General features: G+C 43.7%; 1 pseudogene; it reads right to left on the bottom strand.

The window, feature by feature from the left end:
* Nucleotides 1–283: 283 nt before the first annotated feature.
* LOC136476667 (cytochrome P450 81Q32-like) lies at nucleotides 284–2,478 on the bottom strand (annotated as a pseudogene).
* Between the last annotated feature and the right edge of the window lie 24,601 nt (nucleotides 2,479–27,079).

The following is a 27,079-nucleotide window of genomic DNA, read 5'->3' as shown; positions in this document are numbered from 1 at the left end:
GAGCGGCATGAAGACGGGAGTGCCAGGCCGTGCCAGCGCTACACAGTCCAAGTCCCACCTCTACATATGACATGTTATATCATAGGAAAGTATTTGTATTTGGGATTGCCCTTACTAAAGAACCTCTTTGAATTGGAAATATAACTTTTTATACAAGTACTTAATGATATGTAAAAATACTCTCTTTCAAGCGATCGAGCAAAAACACCGTGCATTTTATATCCCTGAATAACTATACAAGATAACCTGCACAAGATCACAATTTGCTAAACCATACAGTGAATTGTGAAACAACTATACTAATTGCCCATACAAACGACTGTACATACATTTTACAGAAGAGATAAAACGTACGAGGGTATTACGCACCCAAGCTTATTTAGTTCAGCACACACCATCAGCCAAAGCATACTGCTACACACCTACACACTAGTACTGGTTGAACCTTGTTACGTGCCTAGGGATCATATGCCGAGATGTTACTCCATCAGAGCTCCAGAAGAACATCGCGCATAGCTGCACGAGGCTTGCACGTGGCCTCCAACGGGACAGCCCGGGGCATGGTCAGCCCGCCGGCCGCGGTCATGTCAATCTCGAGGCCATCGACTCGGTCCCAGACGAAGCACTGGATCAGCGTGCCGAGCACCAGGCCGATGGTCCGCAGCGCGAGCGTCTCCCCGGGGCACTTGCGCCGTCCCATCCCAAACGGCATCAGGAGCCGCCCCTCGGCCTTCCCGTCCTCGAACCGCTCCGGCCTGAACTCGGCAGGGTTCTCCCACACCGCCGGGTCCCTGTGGATGGCGTACGCGTTCACGATCAGCAGCGTGCCGCGGGGCACGTCGTAGCCGCCGACCTTGCAGTCCGCGGACGACTCGTGCGGCAGGAGCAGCGGAGCGGCTGGGTACATGCGCACGGTCTCGTTGATGATGCAGTGCAGGTAGCCGAGGCGGGGCACGTCTTCTGCGGTGATGAGGCGGGAGTTGCCGACGACTTCGTCGATCTCTGCCTGTGCCTTCTTGAGCGCCTCCGGGTGGTTTAGAAGAAGCGACATGGCCCATTCTGTCGTGGACGATGTGGTCTCCGTTCCGGCTCCAAATAAGTTCTTCATCACATCACACAAAAAACGAGAAAATCACAATCAGTGTCTCACTTACATGGAATTGGAACCGCGGGTGATGTAGTCGCTACTTTTGTTTATTGGTAAAAACAGGACAGTGACGCTGTTGATATGCACCACATGAGAAGAGGCATATCAATATGCGACAACAGATGTCATTGTCCGCTGTCATTTTTTTTTTGTTAGAAACGGGCTCCACTAACGTGACATCCAGTTTGTGAACAATTCGCCACATGCCCACATAGCTAGGTTTGTCAAAGCTTTGCTCAGAGAAGAAAGTACTGGAAGAAAAACTTACCCCGCAAAGTGCCATGATCATGGTATCCGTGTACAGCTCCGGCTCTGACTTCTGCAACGAGAGCAGAACGGCGATCATGCTCTTCTTGTCGCTGTCGCCGCCGTCGTCCAGCCTCTGCCGCTCGGCGTCGATGAGCCTCCGTAGGAACGCGTCCCTCCTGCTCACAGCGGCCATGATCTTGTTCCTCATGCCGAACACGTCGAACCACTGCAGCACCGGCAGGTAGTCCCACAGGTTGGCCGTGCCGAGGTGCGGCACGATCTCGTCGACGATCTGCTTGAACTCGTGCGCCTCGGGCGACATGTCCGTGTCGTCGTTGGCCTCGGTGCGGGAGGTCTTGGTCTGCGCGATGGTCTCCATGAGAACGCTGAGGGAGACCTCGAACAGCCTCCGCTTGAGCTGGATGCGCGCGGCGCCGTCGGGCGCCGCGGCGGCCGCGCGGCTCATCCGGCGCACCATGGCGCGCACCTCGGCGGAGATGACGGAGGACATGCAGGCGACGCGGTGCGCGGAGAGGAGCTGCACGGCGGCGACGCGGCGGAGGTTGCGCCAGTAGGGCCCGTAGCTGGCCGTGGCGAGCGCGGCGCCGCCGAAGGACACGAGCTCCTGCGTGGCGAACCTCGGCCGGTTGGCGAACGCCACGTCGTGCTCCGTGAAGCACTCCTTGGCGCACTCGGGCGACGACACGACCACCGCGCCGCGGGAGCCCATCCGCATGGAGAACACCGGGCCGTGGCGCGCGGCGAGACCCGCCAGCGCCTCGTGGAATGGCGTCTTGACGAGGTGGAGGTGGCCGAGGAACGGGACGGCGGGAGGGCTGGGAGGCAGCCGCTGCGCAGCCTTCCCCTTGCCATTACTGCCCTTGCGGCCGCTGCCGCCAGCACGGCCGACGAGGTAGTGGAGCACGAAGAGGAAGGCGAAGGAGAGCACGGCTACGTAGGCCTTATCCATGGCTGTGGAGCAGGAGATGTAGTGGCTGACGAGCTTTTGATTGATGGATTGATGGATGGGTCGATCGCTGCTTGGTGTTTGCATGTGGAACTGCACTGGCACCATCCTGCATGGCTGCACATATATACACACGCCCCCCAGACCTAGGCGATCAAAGATGTGGATCTACGACGACTTGGAAGGAGAAGATTGTCATACAAATATTGTAGACGCAATGGCTGACGTTTGAGGAGGAGGATGCTTCGTATAGGGTCAGGATCTCGGCGATCTTGTCAGGGAGACTGTCTCCGCGTTTAGTTTAGTCGGTGGAAAGTTGGAAATTTGGCTACCGTAGCAATTTCGTTTTTATTTAGCAATTAGTGTTCAATTATGGACTAATTAGGTTCAAAATGTTCGTCTCGCAATTTCCAACCAAACTGTGTAATTAGTTTTTTTCGTCTACATTTAATGCTCCATGCACGTATCATAAGATTTAATGTGATAGATACTGTAACATTTTTTAGAAAAAATTTTCGCGAACTAAACAAGGGCTGTGTATGAGAGAAAGCGAGACACCTGGATACGCCTGTTAGCACGGGCGCCTTATCTGGTTGCGTTTTCCAGGATGGCGCCCCTCGATCGGCCGGCATCTTCTTCATGCGGTCGCAAAAGCCAACTCGTACTGCGGGATCTGTGCGTCTGGGACTTTGGAAGCAAGGAACTCCATGCGCTGAGGATTACTTCCTGAGCACTGGGATTTTACTTCTGATGACCCGTACTAGAACGGCTCCTGATCAGCTGATTCTTCTGCAAGTAACATCAGCGAGGTGACGGTAACTCCATGTTCAACATGAGCATTTTCACTGCACCGGGCGTATTGGCTGGGAGGGGCCACCCTTGCGATTTTTTTTATTTTTAACATTTTTTAAACTATTTTCAAATTTGACACATTATCGTTTTTTATTTTTAAATCTAACACTTTTGGCCGCGTCTATTGCAGCAAAACCACTCTGTCGTGCCACGACGGCGCGGCAGAGGGGGTCATGCAGCACCGGCTCGGGCCCTTAGCGGCTGACGTGGCAGGCGCTGACGCGCCGCCGCGCCACGCTGCACGGATCAGCAAGGCCCATTAGAGGCCCGCGACCCGGCCTCCTCCTCTCGGTCCCTCATTTGTTTCCTCCTCACTCAGCCCGCCGCCCGTTGGCCCCTCCCTTGGCTCCTCCACCGCCGGCCGTGCCTTCCTACCTGCCTCTCTCCCCATTCCCCTGCAGATAGGCTGGGGTCAGCCCCTTAGTCGCCCGCGCCACCTCCCTTGGTGGTCGTTCGTTCGGGCACCGCTGTCGCCGGCGAGGACGCCGGCGGCCCTCTCCGTCGTCGGGGCTGACCCCAGAAGTTCTCCTCGTTGTTGCTAAGGTATTCCCCCTCCAAGTCCCTTATTTCGGTGATTAATTTTTGAATTAATTGATTAGGGTTAGTGATTTAGTATAGTTAGGTAGTTAGGTTTTAGGGTATGGTTAGGTAGTTAGCCTTTAGGTTTTTGTTAGTTAGGATTTTGGGTTTAGGGTGTGGTTAGTAATTTAGGGTTTAGGTTTTTGTTAGTTAGGATTTTGGGTTTAGGGTTTAGCTTTTTGTTAGTTAGGACTTTTTGGTCAGGTAGTTAGGGTTTATTTATTTTCAAGTAGTAATGGTAGTTAGTATATATACTAGTTTTGAATTGCTGGTACTTAGTAGTGCGTGATACGACTATTTAGATGACTTGATGAAGTTTCCTCAAATGGTTTTGTAGATGGATTGTTGTGTCTGTGTTTTTTATGGAGGAAGTGTTAGGAAAGAAGATGGTATGTTTGAGGATATAGAAGAAGAATTGGAATGGTTTGATGAACCTCCTAGCTTCAACGATCTTTATGTCCGTTTGAATGTAAAGTTTGACGGTGATTTCACAGTGAAGGGGAGGTTTGATAGTGGGAAGACTAGGACACACTATGTCCTGATGCCCTTGCGTGACCGTGCTCACTGGTCCCGCTACAATAGGGTGATCCAAGGTTCCAATGAGCCCATGGCTGAGGTGGTGGTGGAGAATTGGTACAGGATGCAGGGTCTCTAGGACGGGCCGTCTATTAATGGTGTTGGAGGCAATAAACAAGAATTAGGGGTCGAAGGGGAAGCAACTTAGGGTAACATGGATTTGGACGATCAGTTGACGTAGGAGCAGCTTCATTCAACTCTAGTAGGTTGTATAAGCAATAACTTTGATGTGAACAGGTTTGAACGGGAAGAGGAGGAGCAGCAGGAGGAGGACATGATCGGTGATATAGTTAGCAGTGATTCAGACGATTTGGATGATGACCAAGGAGGTTGAGATGCTATGCCAACACTGGTTGATGACATGCCAGTACCGGTTCATGCTATGCCATTACCAGTACTAATTGAGGTACTTTATGCTATGCCGGCTCAGGGTAGACTAGTCATAGATTTGCCAGAGGATGATACCTCCAATGATTCATGGGCTAGAATTAGCAAAACACAGTTATCGGTGTTTTTGAACCACCGACGAGTAAATTTGTATTTATACGTTTGACTCAGATGGTGTGCTCGGAGGACACAAAGGTTTATACTGGTTCGGACGAAATGTCCCTACGTCTAGTTCGCTGCTGCTCGTGTTACCGACACTTGGTTTGCAGTAGGGATTATAAACAGGAGAGATAGGGAAAGGATCCCAAGTCTCTGGTGGAAGGAGTGAACGGGTGCTGAGAGCTCGCTTGCCGCTCAGCTGTGTGCTCGTGTCATGCTCTTGTGTTCCAATCTCTCCTTTCATGGGGTGTCTGTGACAGAACCGCCTAATTTATACAAGATCAAGTACGGTTGTCCCCGCTAACACGTTGACACACCCATACTTTCACTCATATAAACCCGGTAGTCCGCCGAGTGTCCCGAAAGACCTCAGTAAATCAACATCATAACCAAGATCGCGTGATTAAGCAAATACACATCATATACATCGAGTTGCAGTGGAAATAATATTACAAAGGGGTTAACAAATAATAGTACAAGTTTGGGTTTCAAAACTGATTAGTGAAAACAACATAGCTTTCAAATGATTACATTAATATAAGTTCCAAATATATTGCTAGCATAAGTGACACCATCCGACAAAAGCATAGAGATGAGAAGTAAGTATAGAATCACCGAGCCCACCGGTGGTTAGCCACCATCATCAACAGGTCGAGAACATCACCTGCAACAAGGTGGGATAAACCCTGAGTACTCGAATATACTCAGCCAGACTTACCCGTCTTAAACCAAAATAAAGCGACACCAAGGATTATGCATGGCTTTCTTTTGTGGGCTAGCTGACTTGTTTGCGAAAAGCATAAGCTATCATGAAGAAACCATTTTAAGTACTTTGCATCATCTTTATTATGACCTATCCATCTAGGTAAGCACCTGTACTATAGCAATCACTTGATTAACCAATAACATCCAGTTACCAATTTAGATTCAGCATATCCCATACCATCCAGATAACCATCATTGTTCCATAATAATTACTACGATGCCATAACTCGAGTCAAGTGCTCACTATCCAGAAGCGATGGCGATTCGAATCGATTCCTAACCAGCTGGTGATTTATTCCTTACACAAACCTCACTCACCCGCTAAAGTGAGATATTGATCACCGAGTCAACTATCCAGGAATCTCGAGTTTGCCAGGAACCACATGTATCCGGGGGCCGACCGTCTGCACTTTGGTCTTATCATCTCGCCCCCGTGTCCTACCACACCTGCTCCGGCACAGTGTGCTGCGGGCAATCTACTCGGCCCGAATAATCTCCCAGCTTCGCGGTCGGAAGGTACTTTATCCGGCCAGCTAAATGTAAGGCATGCGTTCAACATGACTCGAGGCCCAACAACGAACGGTCCTTAATCGACATAGATGGAAACTAACAGCACCCCAGAACCCTGTCTGGTTGCCTCCAACTTTTTTTGTCCGGTCTCCAATTATCCATCACACATGGTTAATTCCAAGATATCATTCTTTCCATAACTAAATTCTTCCAGTAACCACCTATAAATGTAGGTGATCGGATATCACCGATCGCTACCGGTCTAAGCAAGGCTAAGCAATTATTCGATCCTGACCTAACAGGGTAAAAGGGTAATAAGGTAGGCAAGGATAGTAATAAATACATCAACGGTTTCGATCAACTCCTACAACTTAATGCAACAATATATAACTCATATATAGAAAGAATTGCTTTTTATAAATTAGGAGACTTATAATGCTTCGGGGCTTGCCTGGGATCCGACACAAGTCAGTTCAGTTAGCTTGCACCGTCCTGGTGACGTCTCAGGTCCTAGCATTCGCTTAGTCCTTCCATCTTCGGGATAGATCCTCCATACATCGTCTTCGGGTTCGGCTCCAACATCATGTTCTTCACGTGGTTCATCTAGCGTACCTAAATGAGATGCAAGATGCATGTGTATGAATGTGGTGAATGGTAACACAAGATGCATCACCTAAGCATTCAAGACAAACACAAGATTATGCAAGACATAGACACCAATAGCTATTTAACTAACATCACACCACTAACTATAGAGAGCAAGCACATCAAGCATGGCACAAGTTTTCCAAGATCTCAGGTGCTCTAACTTAGTCATCATTCAAGGCATAAGTCACACTTAACAATATACAAGCAAACACTATAATTGGAATCTGCCAATTTCTGGACATGCAAACAGCAGCTACAAGATTTAGCTATAACTGGAGTTATACAAATCCAAATGACTTGCAAGAAGACATTCTGGAAAGCTTATGAAATTATATACATTTCATCTATAATCATGATAGCATGATTCACAAGTTAAGTAGGTCAAAATTATACATTTACCGAAACTGGTCTAAACAAGACAGAGATCAATCAATTGTATAACCCAACTTTAAACAACTGTAACTCTTAAACTACTTGGCCAAATGACACCAAATTTTAACAGCACCTAGATACATAAATAATCTACGACTTTTGTATAAACAAGTTTCACAAAAAAACACATTATCATGAAGAACTTTGCTAAGTTCCCAGATCTGTCCATAAACCACATCGGCAAGAAAATAATTATTAACTTATATTGCAAATACATAATTGGGCAAAACTAACTTTACCAACATTTCACACATGACTAAAGAACACCAGAAAACCTAGTGTCCATGACCAAATAAATTCTTTTAATGCATTTCTTAATTTATTTTAGATAACAAGGTGACTTAATGAACATATACCAAAAGTATACAATAAATTCTACAAAAATTACAGTGGCTCACATATCCTCTCAATAGTCTACTGTACAAATTTCACTCCATTTGAATATGTATAGCAACCTCTATGAAAAAGACAAGTTGCTAAAGCAAGAAATCATGTGAGAGCGAGATAAACCAATAACTCACTCATACTTTATCCAATACTCATGAAATTTTTACCACACATCAACTATCACATGGGTAGCATGCCACAAAAATTTCACTTCATTTGGAGCCCTAGATCTACAGTTATGAAAAATAACAAATTCAACTAGCATTACAACCTTACTGCACAAATCTATTTTTACCGCAAAATATTTAAACTAAAACATGACATATTATAGATCCACTGCATAGACAATTTCACAAGGATTCTAAAAAGTCCTCATTTACTATTTTACGAATTTTCTATGATTTACTATGAATTTCCAAAGTTCCTACAAAATAATTACAAACCAGTCCTTACGGCACTATTCACATGAGTCACAGTTTCTGCAGAAAGGCCCTTCTCTTTTCTCGAATTCAAGCACGAAGCCCCTGGTCGGAAAACAGAGCAGAGGAGCGGCCGGCTCGCGGCTCCGGCCGGCTGTGGGCGTCGATGGCGGCGGTGGAGTGGCGGGGGAGGACCAGGGGTCCCGCGCGCACACGCTGGGCTGCTCAGCTTGGCCCGACGCGGCCTATGGTGGCGCGGCCATAGTAGCCGCGGCGGCGACGATAGCTGCTCCGACGGCGGGGAGCATCAGCGACCAAAGGCGCCGGTAAAGGAGGTCCAGAGGCGTGGCGTGGTGAGAGGAAGGTGGTCCTGCGGTCCATTTGGGTGGAGGGAGGCCGTGGGCAAGGAAACACGGCGGCAACGAGCTTGAGTGTCGCCGGCCATGGCGGACAGCTGCACGGGAGCGAGGAGAGCGCGAGAGGGAGCGAGCAGGGAGTGGAGAGGGGGAAGGAGAGGGCGTGCTGGTGCCCCTCCTCATCGGCAGCAGGGCGCGTGGCCGAAGGTGGGACGCGCGGCTGCAATGGAGGCGCATGGCGGCCACGTTCACCACACGCGTCGCCGTTCGGGCATTTCCCCGAGCACGTGGCGGGCGTCGGTGAGGGCGACGTGGGGAGCCAATTTGGGCCACTTCTAGGCCGAATCAGTCCTTGAGCCAAAAATGAAGTTTGTTCACCTCGGCCTGCTCTACATTTTTCATTTAGAGACCAAGGTCATTAAAGCTCTTCAACAGCGGGTAATTAAGCCACAAACTGTTAGTGTGAGCGCCTTGATAACGGTCACGGAAATTCACTTTCGGAAGTCAAAACTCGGTCAAACTCAGTGCAACTTTTTGCATGCTCTTCTCCATAATATAAACTTTAACTTTTATTTTTGGACCAACTCAAGTTGCTTAACGAATTTCGGAGAACGCAGAATGCCAACGTCGTTGCTTAGCGAAACTCCAGACTTAGAATATTTCTAAGTGCTGAAAACAACAGCAAATTCGATCTTGTGACCCTGATTTGACTTACTTCCAAGCTAATCTAGCTCTTAGTCCAAAAACAAAGTTTATTCTACATGATATGGACTACAATTTTCATTTAATGTCCAACCTCAAAACTGGTATAGAACCTGCTGTTCTATTTTGACCAAAGTAGGATCACGATGAAGCTGAAATTATCCTTTTTGATCCATTGGAGCATTTTCTTGGCATTTGCCCAACATGAACCTTTCATGACTTTTGTTGTAGAGTTCATCTAGAGTCATTTTGGCAAGGTTGCAAGGTTTGATTGACATCTCATGTTCTCATTCACTTAATAGTGCAATTCAAGCACTTAGTAAAAATCATTCCAACAAGGATATAACTTATCATTTCATGTGACTTTTTGATTCCAAACTTCATGAAACTTTTCCAGTGATCAATATAGATGGATCTTGATGTGAGACACATGAAAGAAGCACCTTCAACATTACTTAGGTATATATATATGAAAAGGGCCAATATACAAGCAAAGGTGTAATATCCAAGTTTAGGTTGGGGCTCGTTTCCATAGGTTGACCTTGACATCTTCATCATCACTTAATATGTTATGTTTGAGCTCAAACCCATTGCTTAACTGGTGGCAAACACCTGGGGTGTTACAGCGTCCTGCTTCTTCTTTTATGGGCGAAGGGAAAGCGTGGGTTACATAGGAGAAAAATGAGAAGAACCAGAGAGAGATGAAGGCTTCCAGGGTTGCCGGGTCCTTTTTTCCTTCATGCGGGTCCCACCGATCCTGTAGAGGTCAATCAGGGACAACTCCATATCGTGGCCCTGTTCGTCACTGGTGCCATGCGTAGGTGTCATCTGCTGGTTACGGCATTTCACTCTGTCCCGACGGACATCGTGGAGAACTGACGCGCATGTCAGCGTCCGTACGAGGATCAGGCAGAACAGCCCCGGCACACCGAACACTGTTCTTGATGTGAATCCCTAGGTATGGCCTATCATGGCCATAGGTTACATCGAGACGTGCCAGCCTTTTCCTGGCGTCAGAGTTTTGACCTAGGCCTATACACTTGGACCTGGAGTGGTTGGTGGCGGTATGGATCCCCGTCGGACGAGATGGAACCCGCGTCCTCGAGGTCAGGCGAGACGGAGCCGGCAACCTTGGGCAAGACGGAAACCGCGTCCTTGGGGTCGAGCGAGACAAAACCCACACCTAAGAGGTCTGACAAGATGGAGCCTACGGCCTCAAGGTCGGGCAAGACAAAGCCCGCGGCCTCAAGGTTGGGTGAGATGAAGTCTACGACCTTGGGTGAGATAGAACCTACGTCCTTGGGGTCAGGCGAGATAGAGCCCGCACCCAAGGGGTAGGGCGAGACAGAGCCCATGGCCTCGAGGTCGGACGAGACGGAGCCCATGGCCTTGGGGTTGTGCAAGACCTTTTAATACATCTCCAGCCATCCAAGGAAGTCAGCATAGGCGCTAACTTCCTTGTTTTTGGTATCCCTAATATCAATACCCAACAACAGCAATACATTCCACCACCACCCTAAACAGTGACAGAGCTTATGCAACTGAGGGAGATGAATGTACCTTTAAGAGGCGTTCCGAACTATAGGGATGTTAGTATGACGGATATGACAGTTTGTGACACCAGTCTACAGATGTGTGGAAAATCATTGTATGACCATGAGAATGAAATTCTTAGCAAGGGGATTATATTCAATACAATGTCAGAGATAAAGCTGTTCCTTTAGGACTATGCTGTCTATCACCATAGGCCGTACACCGTCACTCATTCAGACTAGGAGTTGAGGTACCATGTGATATGCAAAAATAGTTGTATGCGGAGGTTAAATGAACGAAAGAGACAGAGTGATGGCAAGTGGAGGATAAGTAAAGTGGTCCAGCTCCAAACTTGCCTATCAAATAAGGGGAAGGAAAATCATCAGCAGCTCACTGCATGTTACCTTGCACGTCATATATTGGGGCTCGTTGATGACAATAACGATATTTCGGTGTCTTCCTTACAACAGTCCATATCTGGATTCGTTAAGTATGCTGTGAAGTACGGAAAGACTTAGCGTGCTAAGCAAATTGCCTTAGCGATTCGTTGGGGTAGCTTGGAGGAAGCGTACAACAGGGTTCCCCGAATATTATGTGTAATGGATTACTATAACCCTGGCTTGAAATGGTTTATAAACACCGGAGGGATGTATTTTGAGGACCTGTTGAGTCATGTCCTGCATCGTGTGTTCAGGTCGTTAGCGTAGACAGAACATGCATTCCAGTATTGTCGGCCAATCGTACTTGTTGATGGCACTTTCCTGACTAGAAAGTTTAGGGGCACCTTGATGATGGCTACTGTTGTTGATCCAGAGGACCAGATAATACCGTTGGCTTTTGCTTTGGCATAGGGAGAGAACAATGAATCATGGTCATGGTTCATGTGGCTTCTATGTGTACAAGTGCTTGGCCCATCTCGCACTATATGTTTGATCCCGAACCGTCACGCAGGGCTTCTTAATGCTACAGATGAACATATCTATGGGTTCCCGCCTCTAGTGGATAGATGGTGCATGTGATATTTTGCCGCTAATTTCTGTTGGCATCAGAAGAAGAAGGAGGTTTGTGACAAGGTAAAGGTTCTATGTTGTGTATGTACAAAGCACTAGTTCAAGGAGACAAAGAGAGAACTAGACAATATGCTAAACGAAGCGGGCAAGGCCTGGTTAGAGGCGTAGATAGAACAGAAGGCTAAGTGGGTGTTAGCATATGACGAGGACGGTTTTAGGTATGACATTATGACCACCAACTCGTCAGAGTCTTTCAATCGTGTATTCATCGGAGTTCGATCGTTGTCAGTGTCTAGAATTATTGATTTCTCGTTTCAAAAGCGCAACAAATATTTTGTCAATAGGTGGGAACTTGCGTAGAGAAATCTAGCTGAGCATGGGCGATTTGGATAGGCCGAAACAGAACATTTGAAGGAGCCTGAGGAATTGGCCAAGCAGCATACCGCCGAGCTGTATGGACCTCGCCAGCATGTCATTAGTGTACGGGGGAAGGATGGCACAAGCTTGGGTGGCGACCATTATGGTCGACGAAACTACTGAGTTGATCTTGATAAAGTAGAGTGCAATTGCAACGTCCCTCAGATCATACATGCCCCATGCTCTCACATGATCACGGCCTGCAGGGTCCGCGGATATGACTTCAAGGGTCTGCCATATATGTCACCCTTGTATCTCCGTTCGAACACCCTTAGTATTTGGGAGAGGAGCTTCGAGCTATACCTTCACCCAACATAGTGGCCCTCTTATCATGGTTATGACTACTTGCCGCATCTAGACCTAATGAAGGTAGGCAAGGGTAGGAGGAAGAAGAAATGACTTAAGGGGGACATGGGCACTATGAGAGGATACGGTGAAGACATGTACGGAGGGAGAGACTTCAACGAGACCCGTGGCAAGAATCTTTACAACGTTTGCAAAGAACCTGGTCATAAGGCTAGCAGGCATGGAAGACGAGGGTAGCAGGTCCATACATAGAACTTGCTTTTTTCCTAGTGAAGTTGTTTGATATGTTTGTTAATGTTAGTTTCAATATTTACATGTTCTTTCATATTTGTCCATGTTGCATAGCATGTAGTTTAAATTTTGCAATGCTACTTAATGTTAATTTCAATATTATATTATTCATAATGTTTGTTCTAATCATTTACTTATCAATTAAAACCTGAATGGCCTAGCCCAAGCAGCATCCGTTGTATCCCCTTATAGGAACCATTTGCATTACAACTAAAATCACAAATTAATGTAAAGGAGAACCATTTGCATTACAACTAAAATAATATAACCAATACTTATAGGAACAAAAATAAACCTTACTCTAAACATGGTAAATATACTTCTAACTAACTAATTAACCTTAACAAAATCGAACTAATATTTTCCTCCAAACCCTAGCCCATAGTTCTCAAATATACTTTTCCTCCAAACCCTAGCTACCATTTATAATCTTTAAATCCACCATTCAAACGACAAATAACAGCATCATTACCTTGACCGAGGCTGAGGAGAAGCTTGGGGTAAGGGAGGGAGGGAGGCGGGCAAGGAGGGTCGGGCGGCGGTAGGCCTTGGGAGAGGCGGGAGGGGGCGGCTTGGGCGCTCTCCACCTCTGTGCGAAGTAAGACAGAGAGAGGGAGAGAGACTCGCGGCGCGACATTAAGTCAGCCCTGCCGTGCCGTGCGCTGCGGCGTGGCAGAGCAAGCCACGTCACCGGTCAGCGACCTAGTGCCACATCACCGGTCAGCGACCCGGTCGCTGCCACGGCATGGCGCGGCAGAGTGGTTTTGCCACGCTACGGCAATAGACGCGGCCAAAAGTGTTAGTTTTAAAAATAAAAAAATAAACAGTGTCGAATTTGAAAATAGTTTAAAAAAAGTGTTAAAAATAAAAAAAAAATCACCTTTGCCAGGGTGTCCTGGAGTAGCCACATGAGCTAGTGGGGAATTCACAAGTACTCTATCCGTCCCAAAAAAAATATATAAAATCTCACCTTAGATAAGATTAATATAGGTGAAAATTACGCATTTATCCCACCTCTATCATTCTAGGAATGGTTGCCTTCTCGAATGTTTTTCTATGGATAGATAAAGTATGGTAGTTTTTAGACATGCAGTGATATTTTTAATAGGTGGGTTCCATTAAAAAAGTGATCTCTAAGTCTACGGTTATATTTTTTTGGAACAAAATTTGAAATACAGAATTATATTCTTTTTTGGACGATGGAAGTACCAAAATAGGCTCAACAGTCGTAAAAAAAAGAAAGGTAAGAAAAAGAAATTCTTTGCAAAATTAAAGGGACCTCTAATAATTTCGCAATGACAATCGCAGACGCCTCTGTAGTTCAGCCACGTGGTCTTTTGATTTTTTTCTCCATTTTGATTTCCGCATACTTTTCTGAACGAAGTGAGTACTAACAAAGGAAAATGGGCAGGCACCTAGCTAGTGCAATCCTGAAACCTGAATCTCATCCATCGGAAATAAAATGGGAAGTGATGAGCTCCCAAACCTTCATGACACTCCGGTTAATCCTCGCCGCTTCACTTGGAACACTCGCATGGAACACCCTATTGATAGAATATTTGCACAAAAAAGCCTTCCCTAGTCCAATATCCTCATCCACTAGAATCCTGCAAGAAAATAATAATTAAACAAGATTGCAAAGTCTAATTCATAGATTCAATGGCTTTGTTTCACCCAAAACAAAATTAGTTACTCAACTTGCATTGATTTTTTTATGTCACTATGTAAATGCCCGTGCGTTGCAACGAGAACACATAATACCACGATAACATATGTACGAGCATGTGTTATACTGTTACCTAAAATGGATACGGCAATCGTGATGTTTAGAACATCGATATTACATAAGTCTTCAAGAAAGATAGATAGTTAAAATATAACTCCAAATTTTGATGCAAAACTAAAACACCAACTTTATATTGTTGATAATGTAAGAACCTACTATATCACTTCATGTCTACGATACACGAAAGATAAGCTTGCACTTCTTTAGGAATTAAAGTTTGTCTTGAATTTCCTTTGTATGTCAATAGTTTGATTACGAAGTGACTTCGTATTCTTTTGCCATCCTGTGCATAGTCAACTATCATGTTTCAATGAACCAGCTGACACCTTGATTAGGACAACCATTGAGACAAGCATGCCATCGTACAATCAGTTGATCTATGAGATGAATGAGAATCGCTCTGATACACATACCTAAAACAGTGGACACTTCTTCAAATGTCATATTGAAAACTTGTTGCCACATTGTGCTGCCCGAACTTGGCTACAACAGTCAGTAAATCTTAGTTGATAGAAGATTCAGAAACACATCAACCAAAGGTAAGAAGGGATTCAGCAATAGGCCACGAGCGTGAGAGAGGGGAAGGGAGGGAGGAGATGTTGGACTTGGATTGGAGCTTGGTGGCAGTGGAGCTCTCAACGGTGTTCGATTTCGTCGCCGGGGGCCATGACATGCCATTCACCATCTTCGATCGATCCTCTCTGTTGCGGCGGCCTCTTGGCATCGGGCGTGAAGAGGAGGGCGTGCACAGGGCGAGGATGAGATTGTCCTCGTCTCTCCCTCGGTAGCGGATTGCGGCGATCTCTCGATCGGCGTCAGGCATGAAGAGGAGGGCAGGCGTTGGTGGTTTCCGCGAATATTGGCGGCGGTAGGTGTCGTTGGTTTCTACGAAGATTGGCTCCGCACTAGGTGGAGTATTCAGAGAAAGAAGGATGTCACGGATCGCTGCTTCCTTTGTATGTGATTGGAGGCGCTGCTTTCTCTATACGTGATTGGAGAACACATGATTAGGGGAGGAGATCACGTGCAGGGGGAAGCGAGCAGGGAGGAGATCACGCGGGTGCATCGGGGGAAGCGATCGAGGAGGAGATCACGCGCGCGCGCCAGGAGAAGAGAGCGAGCGAGCAAGGCATCTTACGCGTGTGGACAATTGGTATGCAAATGTTTTTAGTTGTAGAGATAGAGAAAAGTCAAATTTATGAGCCACAAGCAAGGTTGTGGCAAGACATTGATCGCAATCTAGACTACAATAGAAGTGTTCACTGCCGCCGCCACCAACCATCATTGTTAAATGAAAATCCTATAAGTTACTAAAGCATAGTTCATTGTAATTATAGATTTAGGGGCAGTCATATTAGATGAGTGCAGTGGACTATGATAGGTCAAAGAGGTTAGAGGTGAGTGTTTCGTGTTAATATTCCATCGATCATGGTGTTCCAATGATTGGGAATGACTCCTAGTCCAGATGGAGAGGATGTCCGGCTCCCACCTTGCCGACCTGGGTTCGAACCCCTTCGGTGGCGATCTCAGGGTCGGAGGTTTAAAAAAAAATCCTCTCGTCTGTTCTGCATTTCCAAAGCACAGGTAAAAGGACCCGCCCACTCACTGGGTAATGAGCCTCTGTGTGTGGGCGGGACATGGGGTTCGAGGGGTTTGCTCGCTCACTGGGTAAATTGCCCCTGTGTGCGGGCGGGACATGGGCCGGGGTTCGGGGTTTTGTTGGGCTGAGGTGAGAGTCCTCTACCTTAAGTTAAATATCTCGGGAGGTGTATGCCCCCTCGCAACCCAGAGTTTTTTTTGTGTGTTCCAGTGAATGTTCGAAGTCGAGCATGGGGGAGTTAATCGCAAAGTGTGATGAGGGTTTTGGAGCTCGTCTTGCCATCCATTTCGCATACAACGGATGAAATTAAGTTTTCTAGGATTGCAATAGGTACCTAGTTTGCACTCAATATTTTAACAAAAAAATGAGCCACCATATCCGCTCTCAAAGTCTAAAGCCACCATGTTAAGTAAGAGGAAAATGAAAGCAAATTGACCATATAACTATATACAAACTACCCATCAAAGCCATTATGAAAAAGTAACCAGGAATAATCCTGTGTCTATTTATTAATTACTACATAGACATCACTACCACTAACAAATTAAATAAAAAACATAATTTAATTTATGTGCCACCATAGTTATTAAGAGTGCAATATGTGACCTAAGTCACCATTTTTAATAAAATACAAAAGAATATTTTCTAATAAAAGATACAATAAGAACAAAAAATTCAACCTAACACACGTGGATAAAATTATTATACCAATTATCAAGGGTTAAAGTTTGAAAGTCAATCTAGATTCACATCGTCAAGAGACATAGGCTACAACAAAAGCCATCATAACAGTTTTAAATGAATGCATGCATCTTGAAGACACACATGGAGTGCCATGTGGAGACGGAAAAGCTATAGATACGAATGGACAAAACATATGAAGCAATCGTAATTCGTCACAACACATATAGATTATATTACTTTGCATTAGAAAATGCACAAAAAGAGCGTGCACAAAAAAGTAATTTAGATTAATTAAAATATATGGGTAGCTCCTAAACTTGTTTTGGGTGTCACATCTAAGTCTAAAATGTCAAAATACCATTTCATGTCACACAACTTGTCTTAGAGCAACTCCAAGAGAGTAGCCATTTGTGCCGTGAAATGCTATTTTAGGTATTTTTGGAAGAATCATGGCTCCAACAGCTATTCTATCATGCTTTCCAAAATAACAAGTCATCAATCCCGCACTTCTCACTGGGTAAAAATAGCATGCCATGAAGGCTCGTCATCTGCCTAGTGGTGTGCATGCAAATGGCGAAAGTACAGAAAATGGGGGAGCGAACCAATCTCAGCTTGACATGTTAGCTTTAAAAAATAGATAATGAGAAATTTAGAAAGGTTGTTGCATTACTCTATTCTTTTGGAGGATGCTCTATTTTAGATAATAGCTAAATTATGGATTTTAGGCTTTTATTTTACACAATCTCTTGGAGTTGCTCTTAGGGTGTCATTCAGGTCCAAATAAGTCCTATGTCCTTAGTAGTGAAGATAACAAGGCCAAAGATAGTGCTTCCCTAGGTGGAAGAGATAGGTCGATGCCTGCTTTACTAGTGTTTTCCCACTACGGTCAAGAATGAGGTGTGGATAAGTTTAGAGAGCTCAATAGCACTCTAAGATAAGTGTGAGATCCAAACATAGCATTTTAAGAGCTTGTGACCTAGATTACACATAAGGACAAGTTCGAAGACCTAAGGATATGTTTCGAGAGTTTAGGGACCTAAATAAGACTGCTTATGTGTTTAACTCTTTATAGGATTAGTTGTGGTACTATCATAAGTGTAATACTATCATAAATATTTAATCCATGGGTTGATGGACTGGTATGAAAAAATAGGTATCCAATTTAGTGGAACTTGACATACTCTTAGATCATTTTTGTTCTAGCATTACATATATTTGTTATTGCAATTATCACAATAATATATTACATATTCTAATAGAAAATCTACGGCTTCTAGAAGACTATAACACGTGGCTAAATGAGGAACTTCCACTAACGTCAGGGATTGCGTACTCAAAACTAAATGCCAAATTGTACGGTGAGGCAGTGCCTCATCCATCAGTTTTGCAACACAGCAAGCACATAAAAAAGTTTCGGAGAATTGAGAAAGCTCACTCGTTAGTCGTTTACTCCCAAGACCGGGAATCTAGGAGCGGGTTTAGTCCCACGTCGTGTAGCGTTGGTAGAATAGCACAACATATAAGGTAGGGGCAGTCCAACCTATCAGACTAGTCTTTTGGGTTAAGTAAGGCCCGTGGTCTTATTTATTGTAGCTCTGGTGGACCTGTGACCTATGGGAGCGCAGGCCCCTAACGAGCCGGGGCGATTGTAAGCCAGCTCTAAGATCAAGAATTCGGTGGTCACCACCAGTTCTAACAATTGGTATCAGAGCCCATGGTCAAAAAAGCTAAATCTGATAAAAAAAATCTCAAGCGTCACATATATGGCCGGGGCACCCCGATGTGTGACTAAAGAAGAGATTGTTAGGGGTTTAGTCCCATATCGTGTAGCGATGGTGGAGGAGCACAACATATAAGTTGGAGGGCAGTTCCACCTACCAGGCTAGTCACCTGGGACCTGTGGGAGCACAGACTCATAACGTAAGCCAGCTTCAAGATCGAGAACTCGGTGGTCACCGCCGGTTCCAACAATGTCGCCATCCTCTCTTTCCTCTTCCTCTTCTTGCTCCACCGTCTCCTCGGCTGCCACCGCCGCAGGATCAATGGGAAGAACAATAGAACGCAGCTGCCACCGAGCCCTCTCGCCATCCCGGTCTTGGGTCACCTCCACCTTCTAGGGAAGAAGCCGATTACATCTCACAGTTAACTAATATAGACTTTTTTATAAGAAATATATCTCATGTTTAATTGGACCGATCACTATCATGTCTCGTCTAAGTGGACTGAAAGGCCTAACAAAATAATTAGTCAACCGTCACTCTCACGTGTCATTCGAGGGGATTAATAGGTCTAACATGATAGAAAGTGAACCTGTTTTTTATAGACTTTTTTATAACCACTACATCTCACAGGTAACCGAGGAAGCCGCTGCTGCGCTCGAAACGAGGATGGGGAGAAGGGGGGAAGAGGCGCAGGAGGGGGCGCTGGTGTGTGCAGGAGCGGGGGAGGAGACGGTGGGGTTTCAAGAGGTTTTATTCCAAGTCTGGTACATTGCAGCGATCCATTTCATGATCCAATGGCTGAGAGAAAGAGGACTTGATTTGGGCTGAATCTGAGCATCATTTTGAGGCCCAACATAGACATATAGTCTGAAGTTTTTTTTCTTTTTTAATTTGTATAATAAACTTTGAAAATAATTTTGGAATAGTAAATTATTTTAATTGAACAAGTCATCAACAACAAAGTTGTACAACTTATCGAGATCTATAGCTTTTGAATTTTAAAATATGAGAACTTCGAACAAAGTGGCAGTACAAATGTTCACAATTGGATACATCTTCATACTCTTCCCATATAACTATATGAGAAGATGTATCAAATCATGAACGATGTGTGTTGTCACTTTGTTAAAATCATTTGAGTTTTTTATCTAACGATTATGTAACAAAACCATGCAAATTTGTAGAATTTTTTTGACAAAATTTAGAAGTATTACAATTATTTTATGTTAATTTAGGAATAGAAGGATGGATTATTCCTAGCAAAAATGTAGAATTTCAATTGAAAATGTACTCAATTGCAAAATTGTAGACCCCATCGAGATCTATAACTTTGATTTAGGTCCTTTCTCCATATGAGTTTGTTTGAACAATTCAAAAAATTGAATTTCAAAATTCGAGAACTTCAAACAGAATTTTGGGGCAGTAAATGATTTCAAATGAAAAAGTCAGCAACATCAAAGTTGTACAACTCATCGAGATCTATAACTTTTATTTTGGTTATTTCTCCACCCGACTTTGTTTAAATAATTTGAAATTCGAACATAATTTTTTATGTTTTTACCCCTACATACAGACTGTGGAGAGAAAAGAAGTAACAACACTCTATAGACATAAACTAGGGATTGTTCGAGTGGTAAGCTAACTTGGTTTAGGAGCAGCACCTTGCACGTTCAAATCCTTGTGCACCACATTTTGCACGCCAATTTTTGGATGTTTTTTTCTCCTGCATCTAGAGCCTAGAGACTAAAAAGAATAATGACGCCCTAACAGGCTGAGATACATTCTGATATCATTTTTATTTTATTTTATTTTGATTTTTTTATATATTTATAGGAATTTCAAAAAAACAAGACGTTCAAGTACTGCTGAACAACATTATAGGAATTGCCCGAAACGGATTCATTATCTACTTTGGAAGACAAATTTGAAAAAAACAATGGAAAAGGAAAGTATGACAAATTTGTACCTTTTATGAGTTTATTTTTACGGACAAATATTTAGGCCTAATTTGGAAACTCCAATCCCTCCAGCATCCCGATTTTTCTTTGGGTGGGTAATCCATGGAGATATCATTTTAGTTATTATTCTAGTTTTTAGTGGGAGGTTTTTCATCCCTGGGTTTTGCTCCCCCTTGCTTCCAAAAGAACCCTTGTAACTTAAACTTAGCTGCACACTGAAGCATAGCTTTGTGGTAAATCTTGCAACTTTTGACTGCAGAGGGAATAGGTTCGATCCCTACCACTATGTCCATTTTAAAAAAAATCGTTTTTTTCCTATTGACTTATTCAAGCATTACTTTTTGATGTTATCAAGTCAATTGCTCACTCACATTTTGTTCGAGTGAACTACTGGTCGCTGTGAGATAGTCAATCGCCCACTCTTAGGTTCGATCCCTACCACTATGGCTATTTTTTAAATTTTTTGTTTTTCCTATGGACTTATTTAAGCATCACTTGTCCGTGTTAACGAGTCAATCGCTCACTCTCATATTTTGTCCGAGTGAACTACTATTCCAAAAATACTTGTATATCAATAAGGACTCCATAATGAAATATTGGTTTCAGAATCTAAATATTACCAATCTAAATACATCCTTGCCTTCTTAGTAATGGCATGGGAAACATCAATCAAAGCACGTGAGTAGATAGAAAACAGATCCCAAAAATGTTGTCACCGCATACAGAATAGTTAGAAGAAGGGTGCTCACATACTTTTCTAAAAGCCTTAATCAATTATTGCATCTCTCATTTGAAATGTAAAGAAGTTCCATTTCAGCATGACGGGGGAAAGTTAAAAATAAAACAATCTTCATAAAAAACAATCTTTCATATATGCAGCAGAGAAGCTTCATGTTGTGCATAGCCTTCTGTCATCATTTCACCTCCCTCTTACAGGCAATATTTTGGTCTGCAACCATGATGTCTTCCAAACACTGTGATTGCCAATCAGATAAAAAAACCCACCAAATGATGTGTGAAAGAGAAAAACAATTGATAATAAATTTTAACCCCACAAAATTTGAGTGTAGTTTCCCTCCCGCGGGTGATCCCTGGCCGACCATAGCTGGACATTTTGCGGGTGACCCCTGGTCGACGTGGAAAAAATTTGAGTGTAGTTTACAATGCTACTAACCTCAGTTCATTTGCTCTGCTCCATAGGGTTCCACACCCTCCCCTTGGGCACATTTCTTCGACCAACTGTGACCTGCACAAAAAGTGCAGCAAGTTTATCTATGTCTATCCATTTTCGATTGTTGCGATAAAAAACATATCATCAAAGCATTGGTAATAATAATAATAGCCATGATTGGGTTTCTTTTTATTGCTTCTAACAAAAAGAGGAACATATCGATGACTACAATCCTTGTTTGAGCCGTTTGAAAAAATAACTTTTAAGAGGCAAAAGGTTTGGTGCGGTCAAATGAAATGGCTCAATTACTTCAAAACAACACATGCCAGGTTACCAGCATGAGTCTCCAAGTAACAGGAGGTTGCTGTTATTTGCAGCTAAATACTCCGATGGCACCATCACTGATCAAACTATTAATTAGCAACATAGGATAGCATGTTTTTCATTTTATATAAATTTGACAAGTTCATTGAGAGCGCTCCATGCAAATCTGTACTTGTAGCGAAATATACAAAGTATCTCCAATCACAACTATGCCTGGATATATGAAACGGAGACTATTAAACAAAACTATTGCTCATCTGTAGCACCATGTAGGAAGGAATTTCATATGCTATTTTGCAACATCCTGGGTTGTATACAAATCTGAGTGAGGGAGAGGAAGGCCTCACCTTGATGGGCGCTAGGGACATCATAGTCCAGTCAGAAAGCAGCCAAGAAATGTTCCAGATGAAGAGACCTGAAAACCAAAAAATATCATATACTGATTTTCCTTGTTGTACATCAACTAAAATTTAGACTGTTCATATCAAAAGAAGGGCTCTTCTGCGGTCCATTTCTACTCTGCTAGCTCCATCAATATAGTTACAAAGACAACATCAGAAGTGGTTCCACACTTCCAGTAAACTGCTGCAAATCAACATTCATATGTACCTTGTAAGATGCATAAATTAAAACATTTGGTCTCATAATTCTGGGGAATCTTAACATGAAAGCTACAAAAAGATTCACTGTTCTTCTCTGCTCCTCAATGTCTGGAATAGTGTAGAGCAATAAAATCAAGCAGCAAACATAACTTAAATAGCAAGATCATTATGGCAAAATCCTACTGATTGTTCGACTCCTGAGAGCGTCTTCTCCAGCACTGCCTCCTCAAGCCACCGCCTGATGCATACAACACCAAGCAATTAGAACTGAATCAGAACTCAAACACATTTCTCACCAAAATCAGAAAAGCAACAATGAGGAAAAGCATACCTGAGCCTCTACCATAATGACACGTTCCTGCGTCAAGGCATGACGAGATCGTGAAACTCACGTAGCTTCTTTGCAATCAGCGCGGATATATCCGGGTCTCATAGATCTGCCGTGGAGAGTGTCTGACAAAGCGAGGACGTGAGCAACGCGAGAATGAGCCATGACAATAGCCAATTCCCCATTGGATTCGAGCAGACGCACTAGGATGCATTCAGTCAGGACAAGCAAAGATTGATTTATCTAAGCCGAACTAAAGTCACTACAGGAACAATGAGACTAGCTATGTTCAGTATATAAAGTAGACAGGAACATGAATGTGATTCAGCACCCTGTCTGTCATTGCAAAAGTGACTGAGCACTATTTCCATCCCCAAATAAACATAAGAATATAAGAAACCACCCTCTGTCATTCGAGAAATCACCTGTGTCCCCCAAACAAAAAAAATCTAGAAATAGAAAAAACTATGATTAAGCACCAGGAAGAAATATATGATTGTTAATCATTGCAAAAATAGACGGGTCAGCAGATACCAATTACTTTCATACACTGCTGCAAAACACAGTAGTTCCAGGAACAGAAATAGAGCAATCTATTACCTGAATTTTATATTGAGCATGGTGATGGCCACCTGCACTAGACAATAACTTGTGGCATGAAATAATCACCTACCATATGCAATGAAAGGTCTTATCTCAAAATTTTTCATTTTGACAATACTATGTGGCAGCTACATGTAAGGTAGACTACATCTTACCCTCAATGTTGCAGTCTTGCAAGGTGCGAACTGCAGCAGCAAACAACATGGCGAGCAGCTATTGTTGTACAGCCCTTCACAATCATGGCACTCAGATCTGTAATATTGGGACAATGGGTTCAGAAAAGGGATGCGAAGCACTGAACCAAATTACATTGGGCATGTTTTCAGGATTTGTGGTCAAATCCACCAGGCCACTGGAACCAATGGACATCAGCTTACTACAGAACTACATTAGATGCATCATCCGCTAATTTCTCTAAAGGTTAATCACTAAAGCTTCTAGTACTGAACCACAAAAATAAAATAGCAGATCTGTGGGCTTTTAGATATACACATAACAATACTCAAATTGGTCCTGCACGCAATAAGAGAAGAACGAGATTAATTCTAATCGGTACCTTCCGGAGGGTTGTTGCGAGCTTGCCGCAGGAGAAGGGACGGAGGCAGAGCCCAGCTCTCTGTCGATGTAGACAGAGCCAGAGAAGGATGCCGGTTGAGGGAGACAGATCGGAGGAAGTCATTGTCCTCGTCGTCGTCTTGGATCTCCAGTGGCAGGAACTCGTCGTCGTCCTCGTTTCTGGCGAGTTCGATGGTGAAATAATTCCAGCGGGGGCGAGGGCAGGGCGGCGGCGTGCGAGGAAGAGAGCGAGAGGACGAGGGCGAGGGCACGAAGGCAGTTCCTGTTCGCGTGGGGTGATCGGGTGAACCCTTGGCCGACGCGACGCCCGTGCGAGGGCGGCGGCGGCTAGAGCAAGGGAGAGAGCAGGGCGGCGGCGGCTAGGACTGAGAGAGACAGAGAGCTAGGTGCGTGCGAGAGACCGGTGAGTTCGACGTGTGTCACGTGTGTGGGGGTGGGGTGGGGTGGGGGTGGGGGTGGGGGCGGGGGAGGGGCATGCGAAATGACCATAATGCCCTTGAACGAATAAAATCAATAAAAATAGCTATTTTGAGTAGGCATTAGAAAGCGTTAGCAAGCGTTAGGAAGCATTTCCAACCATTGTAAAAAGGCTCAATATAGATATATCGATACAAAAGCAGAAGTATCAATACAAGCCAAATACACGTATATATGACGCATACATCACAGTATAAAGATATCTCTAACGGTACGAGATAGCAATAGCTCTATGCTAATTAATATAGAGAAGAGAGAGACTGCAACAAGTAGCATGAATATCTTGCTATATAGAGGGATGCATTGTGAAATGAGTGACACTTTATCTTGAGTTCGAACTAGTCTCTGGTCTTTTACACTATTTACTGAATTATTGAATAAAAAATTGTTGTCGTTGTGTACAAGAAAGGCTTGATGGAGCCTCGTTAGCAATCGTTGCCTTGGATTATTAATTTATTTTAGCAACTGTATGCGCAGGCTGTCTTTACCCTTTAATATGCTCACTCGAGTGCATTAGTTCTTCTAGAGCTGTTTTTTTTCTAGTGCCGTAGAACACCTTCCGTAATTATTCACCCTTTCTCTCATTGACTATCCATTCGTGAATCGATTTTATCCTATAGTAATCAAAAACGTGAATGGAGAGAAAAGGATGAGCTGGACAAATAACCGGTGTCCGGTGCACGCTAAATGTTATGTCCAACTTCTATAAGCCAATACTTTCACATGACACTTTCACATAATAACCTTAAAATATGTGAAAGAGCTTAGCTCTTAATTAAGATCTAGTTTTTCTCTATCTTATATTAAAATATAAAGAAAAAAAGTTTAGAAATAACTTAAAAATTGATTGTTGGATCTGCCCTAATAAATATTTAGTCCTGTAAAGTCCAAGGATGTATAGCCTGTTCGTTTGGCTGTGGCTTGTCGTAAATGATCGTAAATTTTCAGCCAGAACAGTATTTTTCTCTCATACAAACCAACCAACAGTACTTCTTCACAAACCAGCAACCATACAAACCAGCCAAACCGAACAGGCCGGTAAGCCGTGGACTGAGCATTTTCAACACTCTAGGCGACTAGATGCACGTCTCTAGCTAGCTATGGAAGAGAGAAGGCTTGAAAAGCGATAGCCTGGAGAAGGTGTCGTCTGATTTTTCTCACAATAGATGATGAGCTCATTGACAATAGAGAGCCCAAGAGGGTGAAGTCGCCTATACGGACAGCACTTGTCTCGTTCGGTTCGCCCAAAGCCCATTTATGCGCCTCTCCTTGAACTTTAATCTAAAGTTATATATCTTGACCTCTCTGCTCTTAAAAACATTTGAAACGCACAACCGCTGCAGTTAGAGGTGATTTTCAAGGAGGATCATCTTTTTTTAGTATAAAATCCAGTAAATATCTTATAAGGCTGCATTCGCTTCCGCTTACAGCGGCTACAGCAGTTTTACATATAGCTACTAGTACTAGGTCATAAGCCCTAGACGCAGCCTCCAAAACTAACACCCCCTAGGACTTTAGAACTTTAAAAACTATCTCTAAGCTCCTAAAAATTATGAGAAAAATACTAGAGATAGACTAGGACATGAAAACCCATATAAAATATTTAGATCATTTGTAAAAACATCTCTAGAAGTTTTTAGATTAGATTTAGTTCCAGGAAAATAGGAAAATATCTACAAAAATGTGGGAAATTTTCAAAATGTTCTAATTGATACCCAAATGTGTTTAAAAATTTCCCAACTAGCAAGAATGCAACATCAATAACATTGAATGTATTATTATGCTATGCATTTATCCTGATTGCATCTTGTGTTTTATTGTGGAAAGTTTTCGAAACATGTTTAGACGTTGGTTAGAATGTTTTGGAAACTTTCCATAAATTTTTGAGATTTTTCCATTCCTAGGGCTAAAACTAAAATTTGGAAGCTTGTAGAAGATACTTTTCACGATCTAAATATTTTATTTGGGTTTGTCATCTCTAGCATTTTTCTAAAAAAAAAAGCGTAGAGGTATTTTTATGGTTCAAAAACCTTATCATGTATTTGCCATACTTTTAAAACTTGAGAAGGATGAAATCGTTTTGAAAACCACTTTTCACCGGGGAAGAAATGTAGTTTAAATGATTTTTAAAGTTGAAGAGGTACCATGTCTATTTTAGAGTCTAGGGAGAAAAATCCGACCATGGTTATATTTTCAATCGAAGAGGTAAAAGAAACAGTTTGCTTCATCCGCAGTCCGCCCCTGTGATTCACTCGGCGAGATTGATCTACGGCCACCTTCCCCGCGTCAGAAGCTGAAGCCAGCGTCTGCATGCCACCTGGCACCTGCCGGCTACAACGACGCGTCGAGGGCTCGAGGCTATGCAACGCCGCCATGGTGCCCTGAGGCACACACGAGCAGCGAGGACATGCCATATTTTCGACTCGTGTACTAGAGGACACCGGCTCACAGTTCAGGCAGATACTTTTGTTTTTTTTTCTTTACTATGAATTCTTTTGTTTTTTATCAAAAGTTATTTTTTAAACATCAAATAATCTATATTAAATTTGCAAATAAT

This window comes from Miscanthus floridulus, chromosome 1, assembly GCF_019320115.1.
Source record: "Miscanthus floridulus cultivar M001 chromosome 1, ASM1932011v1, whole genome shotgun sequence".
NCBI lineage: Eukaryota > Viridiplantae > Streptophyta > Magnoliopsida > Poales > Poaceae > Miscanthus > Miscanthus floridulus.
Note: the sequence above shows the minus strand (reverse complement) of the source record. Positions and strands in the feature narration are given on the sequence as shown.